At 41.4% G+C, this 24,597-nt stretch overlaps 1 long non-coding RNA gene across 1 annotated transcript in view; it reads left to right on the top strand.

Moving 5' to 3' along the window:
• Positions 1–24,345, top strand: part of LOC113487425 — a 45,632-nt gene extending 21,287 nt beyond the window's left edge. The window contains exons 2-4 of the long non-coding RNA XR_003399782.1: positions 18,279–18,499; positions 22,925–23,099; positions 23,493–24,345. This is a non-coding gene — a long non-coding RNA (uncharacterized LOC113487425). The remainder of the gene's footprint in view (positions 1–18,278; positions 18,500–22,924; positions 23,100–23,492) is intronic.
• Positions 24,346–24,597: the final 252 nt, after the last annotated feature.

Genomic DNA, 24,597 nt, shown 5'->3' on the forward strand with positions numbered 1-24,597 from the left:
GAAGCCTTTCTTAACAAACACTTCCTTAAAAAATATGTATAAAACCGTAGCTTGATAAGAGATCTTTCTTCTGTTTGAAACTCCTTTTCATTGAAGATTCCCAAGCAGCTGTAGGTGACAAAGCTGCAGACAAAGCATGGACCAGGTGAAAGCTTTCCTGGCCCATTCACAACTAGTTTTTGGCTTTGCAAGAACAGCCAGAAGCAGAAGGGCAGGAGCTATAATGAGGTCAGCAGCTCTGGCTGTGAGTACCCACAGGGGATAAATTGCCGGGTGGAACAGGCCCATTTTTCTCATATCTGTTCTCTTACAATCCTTCTGCTATAGCTGTTCTGCTCAGGAGTGTGATGAGTTGTAACCTTGACCAGGACAGCTAGGCTGACAAGAGTCCATTGTGTAAATAGAGTCCAGCTGGGACAGAAGCTGAGTTCATGCTGGGCATGTGTTACTGGCATGGTAGATGGGCTTAGCTGTATTAGTGAGGTAACAGACCCAGTTACTTAGTGTCTGAATCATACACAGAGGATTTGTTTACAATATGAACAACAAAGTCATTGCTTGTCCTTTTAGTCAAGAAGAGGCACTATGTAAATTGAATAATTTACCACTATTTAACTATATATCAGCATTTCACCTTCAAAGGCTGTCCAAGTGGTTTATTTACCATAAATTTAACCTTGGACTAAAGCTGAGATGCTTAGATACCACAGTGATAGGTACCTTAGAAATGCTAAGGCAGAGATAAAGAGAGTACCATCAGATTGAGTGAAATGAGAACAACTGTCTGGCCCCTTCACAAATACTGAGGATAAACAATAGCAATCTTTGTACTTGGGCTGTAGGCGTGTTGTCAAGGTAAATGAGACCTGGCAGAGTGCCCTATTGTCTCCTTTCCCACAACTCATTAAGATTTACTTGTTTTATCATCAATGAGTATAATAACCAGAGCTCTGATTATGCCACAAGGACATCCCAATGCCAATGATTCATGAAACAGAGATTATGTTAGTCATCAGAAGGGTCTTCTCAAAGGTTTCCTCCTTGTCTTGTAGAAGGTAGGAACAACATTTTTAGAGTGGGCTGCTCAGCAGGTAACACTAGGCTGATATTGCACGTTTGTGTGAAGTCCTTTGCATCCTTTATCAAGCCCTCACCCCCTTAAGTTTATCCACCAGTGACACCCTTCCCTAATTTGAAGCATCAACACCCACACACAGAAGTCGAGTTGCAGTAGGGCTGGAGGCTACTTTACTTCAGAGCCTTTGCCAGCAAGGATTGCAGCACATAATGAATCAGCTGGATTATGCTTACCTTGAATAGATCTGCCAAAAACTCTGACCTGATTTCCTCTCCCCCCCAACTCTCATTTCATTGTGAGGAGCCAAATGGGCTCTGGATGCAATACTGTGCCACTAGCTAAGTTGCCAACCCACAAAATTTTGCAATAATATACCTTTGTCTTTCAGTAGCATCTCTTATCAAACAGTTCATAGTTATTGTTACAGACCTCAGTGCTTCAGTGGAGCAGATAAGTGTTATTCCCCAAGCTACAGAAGGACCAAATGAGATACTGAAAGATGAACAAGATCTCAGAGCAACTCAGTAGGAAAAGTAAGAGCACGTTGGGCTGCTCTGCAGCATTAGCTATTTATGAACATACACCCAGTAATTCCCAGGTGCAAATAAAGTACATGAGATCTCAACACTCTAGTTCCTTGGGCTGCTCCACAGTTCACTTCTTAAGGAGGCAGTGAAAGATCGGTTATACATAATACAGTGGGGCTTGTTCCTCAACAGGTGGAAGTTCAAATACAGTTGTCCTAGCATTTTCATCTTGAGCTCAGTTCAGGGGACAATTACCACTGGCCATATCAAGCCTTGAGAGAACCCATTATAGATGCTTGTCCATTCTTGGACATGTATCCTATAATATTGGAATATTGTATATAAACATTACTCCATCTGTGGAAAGGTAGCAGACCTATGAAGACTTTAATCTGTTACACTGTATTTGTGTTCCTGGTTGTTGTTCTACTGGAGATAATGCTTGTGAATGAGAAAATACACTATGCTTATCTCTCCTAGTTTCTAGTTGAACTAATGGATGTACCCTGGCTATTGGAGAGTTAATTGCCTAAGTAATATGTTGTAGGATTTTGTTCTCATTCCCTCCTAACACAGAAAACTGTGTGCAGCAGTGTCTTGTTTCATGGTTACTTGTTTTTAATATACATGCAATACACAACAACGTTCATTTAAGAGACAGCAACATCAAAGTGGGAGAGAATGGAACACAGTGAGAATTGTGATGATTCTTTGTTCCCGGGGACTTTTTTCCACACTCTTGGACTGGACCACAAAACCCAGCACTTCAGGGTCTCTATGATTCTGTGGTCCCACATGCCAGATACGGGGAGCTGGAGAAAGCCTGTGGCACTGTGCAGGGGGAGAAGCATGTGATCTCCCTGTCTGCAGCGCCGTGCCTGGGGCCTGTGCCTGTCACACAGCACAATGTGGAGCTTGCCCCCATCGTCTTGTGGTATGGGATAGGACTCAACCCGCTCCACTGAGACCTGGGATGCAACCACCCCTAACTAAATTCTTCATCTTTAAACTCTGGGCAGTCCTTTGCATGCCTGACCTCGGGTCATAGGCTCACACAGCAGAGGGAACAGAGCTAGTATACCCTTGAGAAGCACTGCAGACAAAGGAGGACAGGTTCAACATGTTAAATCAAGCACGTGTTAACCCATGTTTGAATACAGAAGGATTTTGTGATACTGCATCAGCATGGAGGGACTATGGAAGTAACTCTTACAGACTGATTTTTATGAGAGACATGGAAGATTTTTTTTTTAATGACATGTATAGGATTTCCTTTCATGTTTCTTTATTCAGAGGAGATATTTAATATAATATATTGCGTATATCTAGATCATACATTGAAATAATAGATGGTGTATTAGATATAAAGACTATTTTTGATGATTAACCGTCTCCCAAACATCTTTAAGATCATGTAAATGTTCATAACTGAATTATTTTATTGGCTAAGATAAAATAATTGTTTGCATATATTTGGAATTTTACAAACAAGTTAATTTTTGAGGCCAGTGCTGCATAGCTTTGCCAGAGGGAAAAAAAAAAAATCCTGACAACTTTTTTGTAAGTGAATTTTTACATCAACTGTATCAGCAGAAGTGAAGTAACTATCTGAAATAGCCATACTGCCACTTGCAGAATTTTACTTTCTGTAAGCCAAGCACTTAACAGTTTCATTGCAACCATATACTGCATTTGGACCTTGTCAAAATTAATTCAGAAACGGAATGTGAGTTTCTTATCCATATGATTTGTAGCAAGGCAGAGCTTTTTTACAATACATGTCATCAAGTTTATTTGCAGTAAAACATAACAATACTTTTTTCTCCATGTACATTTTAAAGCTTTTTTATCAGTAAAACTCTATCAACTTTTTTTTTCAGCCAGTTGAAAAACATATTTGTAATAATATACAAACTATAAGTAGGCAACACCTTACCCAGTGCAGTATACAATGCACCAACCACCTTAGCTCCTGGGATATCCAAAAAGGCTCTATAAAACAGTGCAAACTTGAGGCATGTTTGCAGGACAAAACAAATGAAATTTTAGGTAAAGATTCTGTTCAACATAGGGCAGAGCAAAATTATTGCTGGTTTTCCATGGGAAGAGATGGCCTTTAGACCAAGCATTCTATAAAAGGTTATAATTCTGGTGAAATATAACAGTCTTAAATATCATTGTTTTAGCTCTTGGATAGTTTTTGCCATTTCATCCCAAGTCAGATATATCTGTGTATAATACTCTTCATTGCATGGTGAACATGAACGTGTTTCTGCCTGTGGATCACTTTCAAAATATTTGCCTCATCTTAATTAGTGGTGTAATTTATATCGGTCATCAAATACATGGCTTTGTGAATGGATAACTCCTAAAGACCCTTCAGGATGGCTGTCAGAATATTGCTAATAGAACATGCCTTTGCTGGAGCTTTAATAATATGGGTACTCCTGTGCATAATGGATCTCAGATGTTTAGCGAACTTAAGACTGTTCAAATCAAAAAAGGAATAGGGCATTTTGGTGGGGAATGGGGACCTGTTTTGCAAGGGACCTTCCAATCTGTTGACTCCTCAAGGTTTTGCAATCTCCGTGATGCGTTGTGTACTCTTTTCACTGTCTTCTTGTCCACTGAGTGTGTTTATATGTGAAAACGTAGGAAGAGTTCTGCACTGAGTCACACCTCAATCTGCTAAGTACATCAGGCTGGTATGCCAGGTTGGTTAAGTTCTTCTCTTGATAAGGGTAACAACAGAAAAATAGACAGAAAAATGAGGGACAGGGAGTGGGACAGAGAGTGTCGGGCTTGCAGGTGGTGCAAGACAAATGCCCCATCTGGCTCTTCAACCTCAAGATGAAGATAACCTGGATCAGACTTGAACTGGTGACAGTCTGTTCCAGGCCATCTCATCTCATAACCTGAATCACTATGAACCCCAGAAAAGTTAACAAGATTTCATTTGAGCCACACAAGTCAGCTTCATAAGTGGAATGAGATAAAACAAGATTGAAAATGCCATGCGGAAGGTGCAGTGAGGCAACAGAAACAAGGCAGGGGAAGGCAGGGCGAGATCATGCTGACCCAGATGGCAGCAGGTCACATCGGTGACTGTCTGGCATGTGTCTGGCCATGTGGGTGATGTTAACACTGCAACCTATCAAACATCTTTGCTTTTGGTTAGGCCATATGCCTCAAATTTGTGCTTTTTATTCTCACCTAGTTGTAATTTAAATTGTTATCCTGAAAACTAATAGGCCAGCCAGCTCTGTAAGTTGAGGCAAGGTCTTGGTTGGCATAGTGAGACAGAAATCAATTGACTCTCTTAAAGTTGCACTTGCTAATGCCAACAATGTAATTTGTTTTATTAGTCTGTATGGGCTTGATCTAACTCTTGCTAAAGTCAAGGAGTGAATGTAGAGCCTGTCCTGACAGCCTTATCACCATCAAGAGAGATGGGGCTCATAGCATTTTATGTCTGCTGCCAAGAATTAATTGTGTTCAAGTTAATGCCTGAGTTAAGATTAAGCTCTGCTTGATTGACAACTATTGCTATGGCAGGAAGCATAAACCACGAGGAGCTAGCTTAGAGATTAGCCATTTTGTCTGGATCACCTTCTGCAGATGGGAAAAAACTGCTTCGCTGTTCTGTTGAAATGCAACATGTCAGGGCTGTAAACAGATGTCCACTGCACAGAAAGTGTTGCCGTGATTAACAGTAAGTAGCTGTTGGGGCCATGCTACAAAGCAGCAGTTAAGAAAAAGGGTTCCTTTGGTGACAGCCAGGAAATGGCAGAGCATGTTGGCAGGGGTAGAAAAAGGAGGGCTTGGGGAAAAAGGTAGGGAGTTCAGCTGGTGTACCCAGTGAGCCGTCTGGGAGAATAGGGCAGCTGGGAGCGACTGGCCATAAAGAGGCAGATCAATTGGGGAAAAATTAAGACTTGAGTCATCAACATATCTGTGGGTATGAACAAATCCCCAAGGGGTAAAGCAGAGCCTGGCTGGGGCCTAGACCAGGAGCCTGGAGAGAAGGAATGGGAAGAAGTAGCAGCAGTGGTTTAGGGGAGGGCAGTGGGTGATGTGAACATTTATACTGGGTATCCAGTGAGGTTTCCCCACTGCCTTGTAGGTTCTGTGATGAGAATTGCTTTGGAGTTCAATAATAATCAGAATATTAACATTATATCCCTTAATAATATACAAGGTGTGCACCTATTCTTAGTATTTTGGGGGGTTTGTGCCAGGTCTATGATAGGTCAGATTAAGCATTCAAAAACTTCAACAGTGTCTGCTCAGTGTCTCTGTGACCAAATGGCCAGAGAACATTAAAACATTGGAACACAGAGCACTGGAGGGAATGAAAACAGCAGCACTCCTGAGAAATGTTTCCTTCATTGTAAAAGTATTTTGTTGGGTTTTTGTTTTGGTTTGTTTTATGAGTTATGAATATAGATACAGGGACAGTTTCTGGCTCAGAGCCTTCAGCTGGTAAAAATTGGCCAGGGATCCCTCTCTTGTGCTTAGACACGAAGGACATAAAGTGCTCCTTGTCTTTGTTTTGGTGCCGTTGTTCAAAATGATGCTAGGTGTACACAGGGCGTGTTGATGCTCGGCCTTGTGGGTGAGTCTGTCCAGAGGCTGAATAAGCCTGCCTGACACCCTAGTACTACCTAAAGTGTCTATATTGGAATAAGCAGGGATATTTTTTTTTTCATTGGAGATTATTATTAATTACAAGTATTACCATTTCATTTCAAAGTGCAGTTTAGGAATTGCAACATTTTCCATTGCTCCCTCGGCTTGATATCTCATGGCATTTCAGATTAGACTGGGAAACACTGTCAGGAGGGAAGAAAAAGGACCTCACAGGCAAGAGAAGGCATCAGTCTCACTCAGAAGAGCATTTATGAGCCACAGATTCCCCAGCACTTCCCAGCAATCAGCTGTGCAAAGATATCAGCAGACTGCACTACCATGCTCCTGTTTTGTTTTGAGCATTGCAATTCCATCACCTCGGTTTAATAGAATGATGCATTTGACACAACCCCGGTGGGATGGTTGTCTTTACAGGAGCAGGATGGAGCAGCTCCTGCTGCATTTCTGCAGGTGGTACCGCACCATCTGTCTCAGACAGAGACAGCCTTCAATCAACTGATTGACAGCATTTCCCTGATAGTGCCTGTGAGAACGCAGCTGGGAGCTGCTACCCCCCAGGAACAGCAGGTTGGACATTGCTTCTGGAGTGGTAGGTACCAGCTTTGAGCTGCAGCTGATGAGAGAAGCACCCCCTCAGTGAAATCCCAGCGCCCCCAGTCCCCTGCCTTGGGAGCGTGACTGCCGGGCACAGACCCTCCTCGCACAGCTGCTGCGCGTAGCAGAACAGGAGCCTCGGCGCAGCTGGAGGAGCGTGCTGTATCTGCTGGGGCCTGCTCAGCTGCTTATTGCCGCATCCCGTAGGCCTGCAGTGTCCAGCCACACTTGAAAGGAATTGAGAGGGGAAATTGCTATAAAAGGGCTGCGCCTTCCCTGCCTCTCCTGAGGGATCTAGTGCAGAATGTCCAGCCTGTCTAAAGCCTGAGCTCTTCAGGCGAGGAACGTGTATTATCTAGTTTGTATTTTATGGCAGTATATGAATGTTTTGTTATAATAACAACAACAACAATAATAATTAGGGCTGTGAGAGCCCTAGAGGGCTGGAAAGGAACCAAGCCCTGCAGGTTCTCTCGGATGTTCAAGTTTGACGAGGTTGAACCATCCAGGTTTAACCCCCATCATTGGTGCCCTCTCTCACCCTACCGGCTACCATTATGACCAGGAAGTCTGCTCCTGTCCTCCACATGTCAGCTGGGAACTGGGATACCCTGGGGCTTCTCGAGGGAGGAACCCGCAGTTACTGGGGAGGATGTGAGTGAAACTCACTGAACTTTCATGAATGTGGGCTGAGGGTCGTGAATCATCACATCTTCAGCCAAGGCCGAGCCTGAGTGGGTCTGACAGTCTGCACAGAGCCATACTGTGATTTGGGATTGCAACACTGTCCTTTGTCCACAGAGTGCTTTGAAATCTCTGGGTGAAAGTCCCTCTTCTATGTCATTTTAAAAACACTGTGAAGGCACTAAAACTGAATGTGTTAGGTAGTGCTGCAGGTAATAGAAGCCATCTTCTTCTGGAACCTCAGTCCCAGTGTCTTTCTTTGGATCTCCTGTCTGGGTGACAGCAGGATCTGGAACTGATGCTGAAAGATGAAAAAGAACATTTTTCCAGATCTCCACACAGAAAACCTATGTGGACCTGGAAGGAAAAGATGTCGCTGATGCACCCAAGGGTCAGCACTGATCATGTTCAAGATACAGTGCTGACCTGAGGCACCACGTGCATTTCCCAACGAGGCAGCCTGGCAGTCATTGCGTGGGACGGGGGTCCAGGCACTCCTGAGTTCTCCTGAGCTCTAATCCCAATTCCCACAGTGTTGCCTCAGCTAATCGCTGCCTCAGTTTTCCTCACTTGTAAAATGTGGGGGTAATAACTGTGCATACCTCACAGAGGGCTGTGAGGATTCATTAATTAAACGATGTTCGGGAAGTGCTTTGAAGATGAAAAGCCCTATATAAATGCTGGGTGTTACTAGTGCTTAGTGAGTACCTTCACAGCCACAAGCAGGGTGTGCCTGCAGGAAGCAGAGCCATAGGCTGAGACTTATGGCTAAGTGCCTTTAAAAATAAATACGATCAGTAAATGCACTGGAGGTCAGCTTCCCTCTCCTCCCGCTTGGGGTGAGCTCCCACCTCAAAGGAACTAGGGTTTTTCTTTGCCTCCTCCACTCTGGAAAACACAAAAGAGGTTTGGGAGTGCTGAGGATAGAATTGTACTTGTACTCGTGGTGGTGATGCTAGGAGTTAAGACATCACAAGCAACCAGTTTACTCTAAACCAAACAGGTACGAAAACCTACATGTTCAACGAGAAGCATTGTCCTAACAGGTACCAGAGGTCTTGGGAAGCGTGGGGTTAGGAGAACAGCAGCTCTCACAAGTCCACTTTGCCAGAAAAAAAATGTGTGTTTCCATATGTTTAAATGCTAGGGTTCATGCACAAGCATTGTCACTATTAAGACAACCACCCAAATGACATGCAGGTGGCCAGTCATGAATACAAGTCTCATGACTCCCTGTGCAGTCATACTAATTACATGCATACTTTGGGTATACGAAGGCGAATCTGTACTTGCTCCTTCATACACATGTTTGAATGAAAACATAGATGCTGATTTCCTCTTCTTCTCTGTGCCCCTGGAAAATCTGGTATTTATATTCACCTGACTAGGCAGAAATAAGAGAAAAGGGATTTTTGATTAGGTTAATTGTTTTTAATGACAGCCTGCCACATTTGACAGATCCCTCTTGTGAAGCCTCAAGACAAGCAAACTTTTCCTTCAGATGTACTGGGCATGTTTCTGTATTTATTAGGCTGTGCTGAAGTTTCATTTTCTGTATTGGGCAGGGAAGTCATTTCTTTCACAATTCTCCCTGTATTTGTCTGGGAATGACACACCTAAGCAATAATGTATGACCCAGTAGAGATGTCCAGGTGGAACTAATGGCAGAAACTGATGAGGTAAAACCTGCATTGACTAGCATAAACAAGACTTGATTATAGAAAATTAACAACTTAACACCAAAATTTGAACCAGACTCAAATCTTCCTGCATAAGAGATTGAGGCAAAAGATGGAAATTCGTCTGAGATGGATGTGTAAAGTGCTTCAAAAGCAAATGCTACTTATTAAACAGTTTATATCACTAAAATCCATCAGACATATCATTGGTTCTTTATATACTAAAATTATCTGGAAAAGAAGATGTAAATACCTGAGTCATAGCTAAGGCTGAGGCCACAGTGTTTCTATCACATCAGGAATACTGTTGGACTTCTGAAGGGAACATGCAGAAAGATCAACAGAAACGTGTAGATGTTACAAGGGGAGGACAAACGTCCTGGATTTGAGAACACGAAACCTGTAGGGAGCAGCCAGTGATCAACAGATTCAGTGATTAGCTCTATGTGCAGTCTGGAGGGAGTTTTATTTCATTCATCCTGGAATGCCCTCTTGGTTTGTTCCTTCTTATCATAAAGCATATCAGGTAGCTTGGCCACGCACTGTAACACACTGAGCACCAGGCTGGGACACAAGAGTACTACCACTGGTAGGTTGTGATACTTTAAATCTTTGTGCCTCAGTTTACCCATTGATTAAGGTGATAACCTTCCCAGAGTGTTGTGGTGATTAATTATTAATCTTGGTAAAGCGTTTTGAAGATGAAGAGTGCTACATGCTGGCTAAAGATATTAATTACCTCAGACTCATGATGAAATTTTTATATTTACATAATGAACCAGTCACAGGAGAGGTGCAGTGATGGTCTGTCCTGGTGAACAGATTCTTCTAATTCAGCTACCTCTGCCATCATCGTTATCTAAAACAAATCAAGTCAAGTCCTTTTTTCCATGGGGAATCTGCTTTTGGAGCAAGCAGAGCGCACATGCTCCATGTGAGACTCCTGGCATGGCAAGCAGCCACCGTACCTTTGCTAATTTCAGTCCCTGCCCATGAAACTCACCTCACCCAGAACTTGTTTCAACTTCTCCAGCTGTTCTTGGCATGTGTTGAGATTTCATAAAGTTGATGCCATCAACTCCCACACATATGGCAAGAGAGAGTGAGAGAGAAAACCCACACACAGTAACTAATATATAGGGAGAAGAGGTATTTGCATGGGAGAGCACAAACATGAGGCTTTTCTAGCTGGCTCCAATGGCTCTTGACTGTTAATACCAAGATGCAAAGGGATATGCAGATGAGGAGGGTGACTCAGAGAGTCCTTTCCAATGCATAACTCCAGGAAGAAGCATGATGCTTTGAGCAGGGCTACTCGGTGAATTTTTATGGAGGTCAGCTGGGTAATTTTTACTGCAGTCCGCACAGCGGTGTGAAGCAGTGTCATCGCGTGGACTCTGCCAGACTTGGCAGGTAGCACGTGACGGCTTCACGCTGGCAACTGCGGTTGCACGTTGCAGCTGATTCCTGAGAGACTGGTGAGGAATGTAAAAGTTGACACATGTCTAGGCCACTGCAGAAGATGGGGAGATCTTATTCATGGTCCAGATTCAGAATGCAATCTACCCTTTGAATTAGTTTTGCTAAGACGTTATACCCAGGATACAGTAGTTCTATTCTCCTTTTATGCCCTTTTTCTTTTTCCTTTTTCTTTGGAGGCAAGTGCATATTTTTTCAGACTTTCTCAGCCTATGAGACATTACGAAGATGATACCTAATTATTTGATAGGTCCTTTAAATTTATAATCTCACCCTAGTTTCAATAGGAAAAATCTGGAAACCGCAGGCAAGGGAGAGTTTGAACACAAACACAGAGTGCAGGCAATAACACCCATTTCCATACTCATGTTTAGATCTGGGCAGATATCCAGGGGAATCCACATTTGTCTCCTAGAGCCAGGACTTCAGGAGAAACATCGTTTTTTCAGCACTGAGCAGTCACACAGAACTTTTGCTTGGAGTTTGGTCTGCCCATTACAGGACAGCAAGCTGTTGTACTGGGGTTAAGGCAAGAATGGAAACAATACCAAGACTCAGTGCAGCACACAGTTTCTTACACTGAATGGGGATGAATCTCAAGTTCCTCTGCTCACTTAGCCTCAAAATCACTGGGTGTGGATGGACACCAGCCATGTATCAAGACTCACGGCCTCTGTGTTAATGAGTTACTTGGCAATGTACATCCCTTGCCAGTCTCTCTCACCAGCTGAGAGCAGAATCACTTCTTTGGAGCTTCTCAGCCTCCTATACCTGCCATGCAGTTTAGCACTGTTGATCTTCTTTGCTCTGCCTTGCTTAGCGCAGGATCCAGCCTATCAGCTGCAGTTGCTTCATTAGTCACTAATGGGCTGCACACTTAGAAAGCATTTAGATGTATTTTATAGTGATTGAAAGACTACAATGACATTTTGCTAATTATCTCATTGCATACCCAGAGAGCCCTGCAAAAGCTTGGCCACATTGTGGGGTTTATTGGACACCAAGTATCAGGCCTTCCATTTCCTTTTCTATTTATATTCTCTGTTCTAATGAAAACCACAGGTGACTTGTTTATTAAGTGAATTTAGAACAGTTAACATTTGCATTTATTAATTTTCTAGAAAAACTGGTATTACTCGTTGCTTAGGACTCTAACTGCTATCTCAGATTTCATTGGATACCAGCTGCAAATCTTGGTAATAAGACTTCGTTGATGATTAAGCCAATGACGTGATTTTCAGTGGCATGGAGCACCTGCAGCTTCCTTCAGCTTCGGGATGACCTGAGGAGGACTCAGCACCTCGGACAACACCTCTGCAATTCCTGTGCAAAGTGTGAAAAAATGCAAAAAACCTTTAGGAGCAGATTTTCACAACGGCTTGCACAGAAGGGTAACTGTTGGTATAACCCGAGTGTGCATCTACTCTGATTTCTGATACCTTCAAGGTAATGACACATCTGAATTATTCTTATGAATTGCATGTTTAAGCAGAATATGAGAACCAAGTGCCAAGTCCTAAAGCTACTCATGTCCCAATACATGAACACGAACTGATTGTATTTTTAATATGAATGTTTGGGTTTCTGAGCTCAGGCACTGAATTTTGATATGCCCTTATCTGAAGAAGTATCTGTAGTACGTCTTCCCCAAGGTAGTACTCACAGATTCCTCTGTGCCCTGGAGTTTTGTTCTACATTTCCTGATTGCATGATCAGAAATGCTCTTTCAGTAATTTCACCTCATTTCTTTTCACTAATGACAGATCTTTTCTCTCTACAAAACCACCTTCAAATTCTTAATTTCTTTTACTGGGTCACTGTTAGCTCTTCTATGCTCTATGTAATAATGCTATAGATAGGCATTATGCCAGTCTCCTTCATAAAACTGAATTACAGCTTGAGCAGGTATGAACTTGGAACAGTTCCTACCTCCCAGGTAAAATAACTCATCTGATGCATAGACATATAATGAATCCTGAACAAACTGAAGAGGCTGGGAAGGTGAAAGGAATTTTTTCTAATTCACAGCTAAATTTCTACTGATGAAGGATATGTACAACCAACTGCAAGAAAACAAATGATTGTCCTGATTTATTTTCCACTGTAGGAATAATTGGTAACATTGTTCTTCTTGGCAAAGATGAATAGTTGGAACAAGACTATTTCACAGAGACAAAATATCCACAGGGAGAGATTTCTGAGGCACTCATAGGATGCACCCTACAGAGTGTGATTCTCATGACATTAAAGCAGTGCTAATGGCATTGTGATTAACTTCTAATGAAAAAAGAAATGAACCTGATAAATATGGCATAAATGTTCTATGGAAATGACAATTAAAATGTTACATTTTAGGCAAGGTCTGGCTCTTGCTGAAGCCAAAAGAGTTGAGCTTACTGAACTTATCCAAAACAGAAAAGAATTTATGACTGTGGAGGACGAAGAAACACTGCTATGAATCTGAGCTGCTGAATAACTCTATACCACAGAAGAGATCCCCCAGAGTTTTGCAATAGTAACTGTTGTGTTACTTTGTGGAATTCGCTGATCCTTTGATAATGTTTCCTCCTTTTAACAGCAAAATCTGCACTGCTTCTTGAAAGCTTTTAGAAAAATTTTCCTTATGCTTTTATCCTAGAGGAGAAGGCAGGACTACATTTGGTATTTAGGACAGGGAGCTGGCAATCTGGATTCTTTTCAGCTTTGTCACTAACCCGTTGTATGACTTCGGTCCACTCGTTTTACAGCACCATGGCTTCGAGAAGCTACGGGGAGTCTCTCTGAGCCTCGAAAAGGGCTCTGTTTGTGCCTACTAAAGGGACCGCCTTTGCAAACTTGGCACTTGGCATTCCCAGCTCCTGCACTGGCAAAAAATACTCCCACTTGCAGAACCTCCCGCAGCTGTGCAGAGGTACAGGTTCTCAGGGTTACCTACACGTGCTGCTTAGACTTAGTCTATGATCTCCACGGAATTGTTTTCATTTACCTTACCCTCAATGTCAGACAAACCTTGTAGTAGAGCAAGTGTTTATTTAGAAACAATTAAAACTGAACATTTAGATACTAGACCAGGAGGAGGTAAACAAGTAAAATGTAAAGTAAACACATAAAAATTATTTCAATTCTGGATTAAATTTCACAGCTAGAGGCCTATGTTTTAAGCTATCCTCCCTGGAATCTCAAAGAATGTCCACACACTCAGGCACTGGTGCCCATTAGTCCCAGTCCTGAACATGCACCATGCTCCATCTTTCTTTGGGAAACTCTTTGAAGTTCTCTGCGCTTTTATTTCCTAGAAATTAGGTTTTAGAATATAAATGCATCTCTAATTGGCTTTTACTGAAGCCAGCAGCGATGGATATTTTACCAGTGGTTCCTTTGGGTTTAGACCTAATTGGCCAGAAGGTGTGTGACCTCTGTAAATACACCTGCTTGCCCTTCCTGGGAACTAGGTGCCTTATTATTTCTCCCTTCCTCCTAGCCAGCCTGCTGGCTACTGCTTCCCACCCACTCTGAGCTGCTCCCTTTATTTCTTTATATAGACTTATTAGTGTTATTCAAGACACTGGTTATGCACAGATTCCATTAAGTTAGGATTTGTGATGTGTTACTGATTTCCTATAGAGACCTGTATGTGCTAATCTACATTAATTATACATTATTGATCGATAATGAGTTGCTCTGAATTGTCTGTGAGAACAGGAATTCCTCAGCTTCATCCTCTGTCCCAGTCACTTAGGCTGAAATTTTCAAAACCCTTCAAAGATATTTAATTTTTAACATCTGCTTTGAAATGAGTCATTGAGCACCTCAGGGTTCGATTGACCTTATTTGATTTTGGGTGCTTGTCTTGAACTGAGGCAGCTGTCACTGGGTGCCTCGAGATTCCCCTGATTTTATTTGGATTTTGGGTGCTTGCTCTGGGGAGATGTACACACTGGAAACAAGAAGCTAAATAAAAACATGGGGTTTTTGTAAGTGCCTTCAACTTTAAAATGGGACTTTCAGTTTCTAAAGGCTGGCAGGGAGTTAATTTTGAGTCAGTCTTTGTGTGGTCATTTTTATTCTGGAATGAGAGTGTTCCTGCACAGAATTACACTAAAAAGTTTTGTCAAGAGACATTGTCATTTGTTTCCATGAGTTTGCAAATATTCCCAAACAAGTTTGATGTAAGCCAGCAAGACCCAGCTTTGATCCTACCAAATAAAAGCACCTCCCTGATCAACATAAACCCTCGGCTAACTCCGAGCACCGGGAGCTGCCAGAACGTGGGGCCCTCCCGACCTCACGGTGCCAGCAGCCGTAAGGGCCAGGCTTTTTGCCACAGCCCAGACAAGGTAGTTTACGGCTGCTTCAGGGGGTCTCTGTATAACACTGCCACAATGTCATATTTTGATGAGACTTTAGTAAACTTTCTAAGTTACCTGAATTCTTCTGAAGGGCATTATCTGTGTGCAGTTTGCTTGTATTGTTGCTGAATTATGAACAGCAGTCACTACAATTGGTATTCACAGTTTGTAAAACTCCCTTGCCTTGAGTTCTCTGCTGCTGCTACCAGCAAGACATACAGCAAACTTCATCCTTTATCAAAGGGCCATAGCACAAGCCACTTCCATCAGCCTCACATCTTCAACTGACAGCAAAATGGCCCAGGCCTCAAGCAGCTGACTTGATGCCACTGTGATAGTGGCTTACGTGTACCTTAACAGAGGTTGTACACACCTTAGCAAACGGAATTAAAATGATAGTGCACAGGCATCCAGCACATACCACCAAGCCTGATTCTGCAGATCCTCAGACCATGAGTGAGCTACCCACAGGAGCAGTCCAGTCTGGGGACTCCCACTGGTTGCAACACTGCAGTCATCTGATTTGCATACAAAAAATAATTTCTGTGGATACATTCTTGCATTTATTTAATCCTGTAGTCCCTAGGTACCATCAATTTTCAGTGACCTTCCTGAGAGCTGGCAGAGTTTAGGACTTTATTGTATCCCATGCATCAGTCCTAATTCAGTGATTCATTTATCTATGTCAGTAAGATTTCTACATATCCTTAAGTGATTTGTGGAAGGGGGGACACATTGAATACATTTGTGCACCTCTAATCTACAATTTAATTGTACTTTCAAAACATTACTTTGAAAACAGTGCTTCTGGTCAAGAATAAAGCCCATGCTTTTTTTTTGCTTTTTTTTTTTTTTTTTCCCTGATGCTGTTAGGTTGGGTCAGATTGGGAAATCTGTGTGCCGGGGAGTGAGTAGGCAGGTACAAGCAGTCAGTCCAGCTGGCTTTAATGGCACTATTTGTGAGATCTCACCAGAGCTGTGCACTGGGCCCCACGATGTGTGACACACAGCAGCCAGAACACAAATGTCTTACTCAAGCATGGCAGTTACTCATGGGAGTAGTTACCTTGGAGCCAGAAGGACTGACCAGGGATTTTACGTTACATTATTATTTTTGTTGCTGATGTCTGTACATTGCGATCAGAATCGTGGGCAAACGAGAACATGGCCGTGTTGTTTGGACAAACAGAACAGCGACAGTCCCACCTTCACAGATGGCATCTCTTGAAAAATACTCATTTTCCGACTCTGCTGGGGAGTTTTGCAGCAGTGTATAGTGAATATATTCAAATGGGAACGTCTCAAAATGGTGTCTATAACGTTAGTACAAAGTTTTATTAATAAATGAATTGACTTTATTTTTATTAGCTAGAAAAATAAACCTAGGCTCATGTTGTTTGAGTGAAACTGAAATCAGGACAGACAACATTAAGAACACAACTAGTATAAAAACTACCACACAATAAATCAAAGAACAAGAAAAGTACATGGCTATTAACGTTCTACTATAACATTCCTCACAACCTCTCTGCAGTGTGGAGAACTGCTGGCCAACATTTTTCAACTGTCCTAAAGAATGTGAAATGTAAATGTTTAGAAGAGTGGTTTTCTTGCCAAGCTGAGAACGATCATAAACATCAGCTTCTAATAGAAACATTTTAAAAAGACGCATCCTTGCTGCCAGCTTTTGAGAGCAACACCGTTTAAATTAGATCAGAGTCTCCTTGCATTCTTGACACTCCATTGCTGCCTTTTATTTGCCAAAAATTGTTGGATTGATGTTATGCTTGAATTTAAAGTATGAACTACAACTGTATTAAATATGCTGCTTAAATGTCATGTGGATAAACAATATATCACCTGCCTAGGATTCATTTTGAGGACAGGCCTAAAGCAAATCTTGAGGGAGAAGAACCATTCTTTTAACTATGATCCTTTATTTCTGTGGCATCACAAATGTGCATGGTATTTTCCTGTCAAGTGGAGTTTATGGATTTGTTGAGATGTAACTTTTCTGTAGCTAATAAATATACTAAATATATAATATTACTGAACACTAATATACTAAAAGTGAACCATGACTTACTCCTTACTGTACCCACTCCGCCTTTCAGCTGAGAGGTCTGTAAATATCATTGATAAAATAGTGCTGTAAACTGACATTATAGACCTGTATTGGGTAATACTGAAATCTTGATTCTGACAGCACCTTATTTCTTCACAGTTAAATCCTCCCACTATTTATTGCTGGATAATCTTAGCCAAAATGTTCAAATCTAGGAAAACTGAAGTGCTTTGTAAACCAGAACCAGTTTCAGCTGACTCCTTTAGTGATATCACCCTGAAATTCCAAACAAATAAAATTATACAGTTTTAGCATTTTCTAAGTGAAACATTTTAGCTTTGGGATTCAGAATTTCCATTCTAGTTTAGAGCTTAATTATATTTTTAGAAACTCTTAAAGCAAAATTAAATATTTGAATCAAAGCGTTTCCTTACGAACCAAAACACTGGTTTTGTCACTGCTGCTAGTGAATCAAATTTAGTGTATTTTTAGAAGAAAGAGCCATATCTGATCACAACCCAAAACATCTCCTTATATAATCAGTGTCCATATTCTTCAAACTCCCTGATTTTGCACCATGATAGAAGAGGGACTGGAGATGACATGGTTATTAGTGGATCATAGTTATGCATCTTTGCAGGTTTTATTTTGATAAATACTTTGAAATAACTTATGAAAAATCTCTTAATCTATAAACTTTCTGGGTTTTATGTGTAGCTCAACACTTGTTTGGAACTACTTTGTTAATTTAAAAGAGGATTTTGAAAGACAGAGGGCAGTTGTAAGTACCAACTCCAGGGAAGTAGGTACTTAAAGAAGGACCAGAAAGTGAGTACTGTTTTGAAAACCACAATAGTGAAATAGCAGGGCTACGCAGTGAAATCATGAGATTTCGTTTTCATAAACAGTAATACATTTTTGGTTCATTCTTTTCTTCCTTTTTTTATTTGTGCTTTGAGGTGATCACATGCTACAGTTACAGACTACTTCTGCAAGTATGGCAGCTGGGACTGTCCAGCTGACCTGTTCTCCTCCATCTGAGAACAGCTGGACTGTAAAGCTTATGATGAAAAGCAAGGAGAAGACACATTGTTGCTGTAACCAGATGTTTCAAATGGATTCAAAAGACAGTGTTTGATTCAATTTCCTCTTTTTCTGTTTTGGTTGCTACAGAAACAAATCTGATCTTTAGATGGAAATTCATTCTCTTAGCTGTGTCAGAGAAACAGAGACCAAGAATGAGCCTGAGTGGGGAGAGGACCAGTCAAGCCTCACAGCGTGGAAAGACTGAAAAAGACCCAACAGCAAAGAATAAGAGGATATGAGCTGTGCTGTGCTCACAATGAAATCATTGGGAATTTTGCCATGAAAGCAGAACTGAGTTGTTCTTTCAGGTACGAAAAGTACTGCAAATTGCAAATATAGAACTCGCATTAAGAGGTTAACACAGGAAGCTCTATTCTTCCTGGGATGAGCCAAGAAACTGCAAAAACTGGGTCCCTAAACTTGTGTATTCTAGCCAAGCGTTGGCAGAGGTCTTGCTTCCAGCATCCCTTGAGGGTGTTTTTACTTCCCATTAATAAATATCATAGTTCTCCCACCACTTCCTTGAGTTCTAGTGGCCTTCCTTCTCTTTTCCATCTGATGAAGAGTCTTCACTGTAATCTAAAGTGTACTGGAGTCAAGAGATGTCTTTGCATTGTCTTTAACCGGCTTTGAATCAGAGCAGAAAGGTCATAGTTCTTAGGTTTATAATTTGTTTTGCAGATATATTGGGATATTTTGCTCTTGTTTTGATCTAAACCTCAGATAGCCCTAGAAATAACAGAAGCAGTGAATACATAAAACAAGATTCATTCCAATGGGACATCCAAAGGAGTTATATATGTCACTCCAATGCAAACAGGATCTTGGTGGTAGAACTAGGAACGAAAGCTGAGAGTTCTGACTTCCCTCGTTGTGCTTTCACCATTTGATCATGCAAACTCCCCAAAATTATCATAAAATTGTACACAGAGTAACATCCAGCAGAGACCAGCTCTGCCTGGCTCCTATGAGCTTGCCAAGGCTGTTGGGATAGTGAGTGAAGAGACACACAATTCATTTTTAAGAAGGTTTTTTTCCCCTTTTTGTCATCTTCTTTGTGGTGGTTTGTGAAATGCCAGGAAGGAACAGTACAATAAACAGAAAATGTTCCAAGGAAACCAGCCTTCTCCATGCCATTGCCCAACAAGCACCCAGTGTACCAACCACGGAGCTTTGCATAGGAGTGTATGACACACATGGGGACTATGATTTCTGCTGGTGTGAGGCCTCTCATCCCTTCTGAATCCACAGAGCAGAGAAAGAGCGGAGAATCAGAGCCTCTCCCTACCTGGTCGAGGCTCTCCCTCACCTCCAATACAAATGCAGGTGGAAAATTATCGAGTCCATAATTTTTCTGCATAATTTAGAGCCATAAAATGGAAGCTGCCTTTGAGCATTTGGCTTTTCCTCTCTTGCAAGTTAGGGCCAGATGCAAAAGAGGACTTAAGCACCTACAACTCAGTAGGTTCCTCCCTGCTCAGGATAACATTTCTTCCAGTACCAGCAACTTTATGTCTAGACATGCCCAGAACTGCTGTGATCTGAACAGCTTAGTACAGAGTTCCCACCTGAAACCCACTGGGATCCTGAAAGAAGGAGTGTCTTATTTTCTCAGGACAGCCAATTCTGATGGCATATTCTGAAAAAGCCTAATACACAACAGCAGGACCAGTCCCCTCACATGATAAAGTCATAGCTACTTTCTTTTAAACTTGACCAGGTGGGAGAGATGCTATCTGGCTGGCTGGTTTGGTTTTGACTGACAAACCTGAGCAGAGTGAGAGTCGTCCTTAGACATTTTGCATAAGGGTCCAGGCCTGCCCCGGTCTTGTGGGGATTGCCTAGGGGAATAAGCATTCCCTCTGGGAGTGAGATTATAAATCTGAAAGTTTCCAACACAAAGAAGAAACAAAACACAAGCCCCTTTCAAGGAAAACATAAATGTAGAGAATTAAAAAAAAAAAAAAAAAAACCCAAAACCAAAAAAACTGAAGAAACCACAGTTATTTTGCTGGCTAATATCATGAAGACATGATAGTACTTGCAGCTTCCTGCTTGGACCTGGCTTGCTCCAAAGTCATTTTGTGTGTTAATCATGTGGTTTAGATGATGAAGATTAGGTCTGAGTGAGCTGGTTCAGATAAAAGGGGAAAAGGCAGCAACCAAACCTTCACCAAAAACTTCAACCTAAACTTTTCTAAGCTTTGAATAAATAAAAAAAAAAAAAAAGAGTAGTATCTTTTCTTTATTGTTCCTTTGTTTTGCAATTAAGATTTTATTTGAAGGTACTATTATTCATTAGCTACAGTTATTCATTCAAAGCTTTGAAAGTGCACAATGCTGTAAGGACTGCTGTTATCACTGCAAACACAGAAGTACCCATTTCAAGTTTACAAACGTACATTTCTGTCCCTTTTCCTGAACTGGGATTTTTACTGGAACTAGGGTTTTTTAATCCTTTTTACTTCTTCCAGTATAACTACCATCATAGTATGCAAGTTTCTGCCCAGTTTTATTTTCTGTGCATCTTGGCTTGGAATGTTCAATTATAGATTTCCCGATAAAGACTCCAGCCAACAGCTAGCAATTTGTTCCTCAAAAAATAGGTACATAAAATCATGTTCCAAAATCTAAACAGAAATGTGTGAGTGCTCTGATTAAAAAAAAAACCAACTCGAGAGCTGCTTGTTGCTTGGCAATTTTGAAAATTAAGACTATATTCTTTAGTACTTTACTACGTAATACTTTTAGATACCTATTTTTAAATGGTTGTCTCATCTGATGGCATACTTTTGTGTTAGATTTGCCCATATTTGGCATGCGATACGCTGGGGAAATAAGTGCACACCAACTCCATTTATGCACAAGCTGGACAACTCTTTGCAGATGTCAAGTACATGCATAACAGGCCTGATATTTGCTCATGCAGACATAAAAGTACAATTGTAACTACTGGCTTCATCCTCCATTGCTTTTAAGTTATGCAGATAGAGAGCCTGGTACTTCCAGATGTGCTAGACAGCTTTTTACACACCCTGTGGACTTGCTGTGAGTCCATGGGTTTGACTGCACAGTCATAAGACAGTGGGGAAGTAGGGTCTAGGTATATTGTATATGAACATTTCTGTTCAGAGAATCAAGTCTCCTCTGTTATAGTCCATTATAATGCACCAACGTGTGGGAAAGCTGACTTGAAATATCCCATAAGGGACTAGCTATGGGCAACAGGTTACCAGTCAGGGAGATACCGTAACATCAGGGATTTCACAAGACAGCTGGACCTTGATCCTTCCAAAGTACAGGCAAATAAATGAGATGCTCAAATTAGGAGTCTATCTCCTTCACTGGCAAGAGGCAGGTACCTTCAAAAAGAGGTTGAGTTTCCCAAATGTTAAGGAAATGGGCATTCTAACAGTTCCGTAAAATTAATCCAAGCCTTCAAGCCTTCGAGCCAAGTATATGCAAAAGTAAAGTGTCACAGAAGGACAGAAGACTGTGGCAAGCACTGTCTGGAGAGTGCTGTTCAGTTGGTTGATTTTTCTGCACTCCTGTAATTACTGATTTTGAGTGGGTATGAAGGAGGGAGCTACTTTTCGTGACAGCTGCTGTTTGTGCAGTGGTTCAAACCCAACTTCAGTCAGGATATATTAAAAAGGGAATGAGTAAGCCAGCTCTAGAGAGTGACTTCCATCATTATAAACTAAAGAGGCTTGGATTAACATTTGAACTTTTTGAATGCTTATTCTAATTCAACCACAGAATCTTCTGAGAGCTTCAGCCATCAGTAATTAAGACATGCAACCATTTACCTGTGGTTCATCTGTGCACTTAGCAGTTTTTGCTCTAGTGGGTCTCAGTGGTGCCAAGTGTCTGTGGTAGGGTGAATGCCACTCAGAAACACATGGACTAACAAACTCTACACTTTTATATTAACTCTCTTACCCCTTACATAGTCAGGAATACTACCATAGCCTCACTGAAAACTAATAACCCACTTCAAAAATAAACTGCCCTAGGAAGTGTCTTTGAAATTTTTCTTAATGCCATATTAAAAAAACATAACATGAATGTAAACAGTTTTCCCTGCAATGAATACAGTACAAACATCCCAGTGTTTCACTAGTACCTGAGAGCTGGAATATAAAACTGTCTATAAACAATAGCAAATCTGACAGGTCTGTGTTATTTCTCTTCCTCCTCCATCTCCCCCCAGTGTAAATTAATAAATATTAATGAAAAAGAGAAGCAATAACACTTATCTATTAATTTTTCTCCTTTTATTTTCTTAATTTAAAAGTGTTTTGGGGTTACGTTTAATCATATATATGGTTGTTTGAGCCTTTTATTAGCCATGATTCATTCTGCGTATCAGCATAAAGTGGTGCTCATGCTTTCAGTCTATATCTGTTCCATGATGCTCAGTTATCTGTCTGCCCTTGAGCTATCGGTAGGTATGGATTTGCATGTACACTGTTCTCCTATGACAATAGTATGCCAGGAATGACCGGTCTGGTATTACCTGGTCAGGTGAGGTTCCATTCAAATAATGTACATGCCACCAAAACAATTCAGATCAAAGGTCTGTCTTTCAACAGAATTAAAATGTAAGGACTTCTAAAGCAATTTTAGCAGTTGGCTTTACAAATGAACTTATGTCAGCTGCTCTGTATGATGACTGACTAAATTACTTATATATCTAATCTTATCTAGTTATCTGTCTGTCTGTTTTTCAGCATTTCAGTACCCATCACCATATTATCTAGGCGCCACCATGAGATTAAGAAGCTCTGCCGTGACATTCTCAGCATGATCTGTTCAAAGGTCATTAGCAGAGCCTTTCGTACTGGAAAAGATTGCAGGACAGTACTGAAGTGAGCCGCAGAAGGAGAGAAAAAGGAAAAGGAGGCGGTAAGCTGTTGGAGCCGTTTTGGTTGTGCTCATCCTGTGTGGCTTGCTTAGCTAGTACTAAAGTTTAGGAACCTCATGTCAGCTGCCTTTACTCTGCCCAGGGACTATAGTACTTGTTGAATGCTATTGTCACCTCAGAAAGTTATCTCGCACAGCCTCAAGATTGCTGTCCCTGTGCCGTCTTCAGATGCTGGTCTGTATGGTTTCTGTATATTACTGCCTGAGAGCAGTATATTTCTCTCAAAAGTTCCTACCAGAGAGCAAGCACTGCAACTCAGGGAACCACCTTCTCCAAACTAATGTATTAGTTAAAAATTCAGCATGCAAATCCTACAAATTCTGTGTTTGAGGAAGCCAAAAAGGCTGGTTTTCAATGTACACCGACTTACATAGGATCCATGGAATCAGGAAAGATGGTTTTATCTCACAAGGCCTGATCCGACTTCCACCAAAGTCAGTTGCTGGAGCATCTCTGATTGCCATGAGTGTCTGCTGAAGACAACCTGGGGAACTTGCATTCTGGAAAGGTGGCACTGGCTGTATTGTGTTCACTGATGCAGTCTGTTGTGACTTTCCCAAGAAGTGTATTGGTAAGCGAAAAATTTGCCCAAGCTCTTTTTTTCACGGCTGCAGTTAGGACTCCTGGTTCAGGCCTGAGGAGGCCAATGACAGTATGCTGACGCACTGCTCAAACAAACCCCCAGAGGTCTTTTGTGCCCCTTCTGGTACAAAAACAGTAGGGGATTTACACTAGGGGATAAATAGGTGGTTCCAAAGTGAGAAGGAAAGAGCCAAAGTTGGAAGCTAACCACAATACGTGGGTGTAAACGATTACCAAAGGCTTCCAGTAACTCTGCTATCATCAGAGACTGGCTTTATGGGTATGGCCTCAAGAAGTTTCCCTCCACTTAATTAAAGAGGCAGATAAGTATCTAGGTGGAGTGTGCAGATAGGTTCTGAATGAGTTATCCACTAAGGCTGGTTTGCTGCACCTATTGTTAAAGCCAAAATATAATATCAGATTAATGCATTATATTTGCCTATTATAGCACTATGTCATCATTATATGACATGTTATAATTAAAGCCCTGCGTTAGAAACAAAACTATTTGGCTTGGGATAAGTTGCCTTTATGACTTCTGTGGTTATGATTTCCTCCTTTTCTTAACCCCTTAAAACTGCATAATATAGCTATTTGTAACTGTATAAAGAAAGTTTCTAGTTTCAGATTCTAATCTCAGGTAATTCAATGTAAATAAAGTAAAAATCTGGCACATAGTCTTTTCCTGTGTCTGAATATTTGCTAATAGAGGGAAATCCACGCTGTTTGGGTCAAAGGAGTCACAAAGATGGGCATTAGATTAAAGGAGAGCATGCATAACTCACCAACTAGCCCTGTCAGTTGTCATTCAGCTGTCCACATCAGTTCCTGATTTTGTACAATTCCTCATGACTTTTCAGGAGAGGAAGCCACTCACCGTACTTTCACTCTTCCCTT

This window comes from Athene cunicularia, assembly GCF_003259725.1.
Source record: "Athene cunicularia isolate RWA chromosome 20 unlocalized genomic scaffold, athCun1 chr20_part1, whole genome shotgun sequence".
In the NCBI taxonomy this organism is placed as follows: Eukaryota; Metazoa; Chordata; class Aves; order Strigiformes; family Strigidae; genus Athene; species Athene cunicularia.